Source organism: Trachymyrmex septentrionalis, unplaced genomic scaffold, assembly GCF_001594115.1.
Source record: "Trachymyrmex septentrionalis isolate Tsep2-gDNA-1 unplaced genomic scaffold, Tsep1.0 scaffold16, whole genome shotgun sequence".
NCBI classification, from domain to species: Eukaryota; Metazoa; Arthropoda; class Insecta; order Hymenoptera; family Formicidae; genus Trachymyrmex; species Trachymyrmex septentrionalis.
In genome coordinates, this window is record NW_017304758.1 from 2,525,100 (window position 1) to 2,526,526 (window position 1,427).

Below are 1,427 nucleotides of genomic sequence, written 5' to 3' on the forward strand. Positions count from 1 at the left end.
ATACTTGTACATAGTAGAGAGCATAGGCAGGCTGGTTGCGGATAATTCAGGCAATCAGCGTAATGTTGCGGCGGTGAGGACCCTCCAGCCCTCACTACGTATATAATACGGTACCTACCTACCCGCCCCGGACCAAACGGCGCGGCAGCATCGGTGGCAAGCTTCTAGATACGTAACTGTGGAGCCCGAGTATATACGCGCCCGAGCCGCGGCCCCATCGGCTGGCTATCTTGCTTTCTGTATACGCAACTACGCGAGAGTTAGGTAATAGCCTACTCGTGACTATGGAGTTCTACCGGGTGATCTGGTGCGAAGACACTGCGACCGAATTACGAGACTTCCGGGATTTGCATTCTATTCTGATGGAAACGGCGGCTCTTTCCAATCAGACTGATTACGCGCGAAAGCCGCAAGTTTCCGTTTCCGAATCATTTCTGATAACTCACGAAATAATACAGATTATGGATTACGCTATCGCATAGCGATCAAGTGCCAAGATATTTGATACTGGATTTTTCGTTGATTATGAGAAAAGCTGCAGATGTACACAATTGTACAAAATTTGTATTGAATTTAACACATTTTACATGTTCCAAACTGTCCTTTCCAATTTTTTTGTGTTAATTTAAAATGAATATGTTAAAAAGTAACACAAATATTATGTTAAAAATTAACAGAAAAAAACGTGACACTGACATACAATTTGTGAGCGATTATATTTTTTCGTTTAAATTAACATTTATGTGAATATGTTAAATTATGTTTTTAAATATATTAAATTTACACATTTTATTTATTTTTTTTAAGAACTTACATAAAAAAACATTTTTGTATTAGTTATTCACTTATATAAATTGTATTATTTTAACATTAAGAAATGTTAAGAATATCAATTTAACATAAAATGTTCAAATAATACTGTCACATTATATTAAATTAACATTCAGATATGTTAAAAATTCAACACAAAATTTTTAACAAGAACTTGAGTGGACCATTTCTAACACAAATACAAAATGTTTTTTTTTACTGTGTATCTACTAACATGTGCGAATTGGATTGTGTTTATACATAAATCGACATGAATGCAACGCTTGTGGCGTATAGTTGGCGCAACAACACACGTCATCATAGCGAGATTGTTTCGAATCGCCTAGCTTGGTGGACCAAGGATAGACCTCGAATGACAATGCATCGAGTACTCTTGAAATGTCCCGAAATGCAGGATCCACTCTCCCTCTCGCATTTCCCTGTCTGTTTCACGTTCATGTCTCGTTCTCCTGTCCATCTTTTTCCCCTTTCCCCATCCTGATTTATTGATTGATGATAATTTGCCATTTTTATTTTAGATATTTATTAGCAATATGTCGCCGCTATCGATTACATAACATATATATATATATATATATATATATATATATATATAT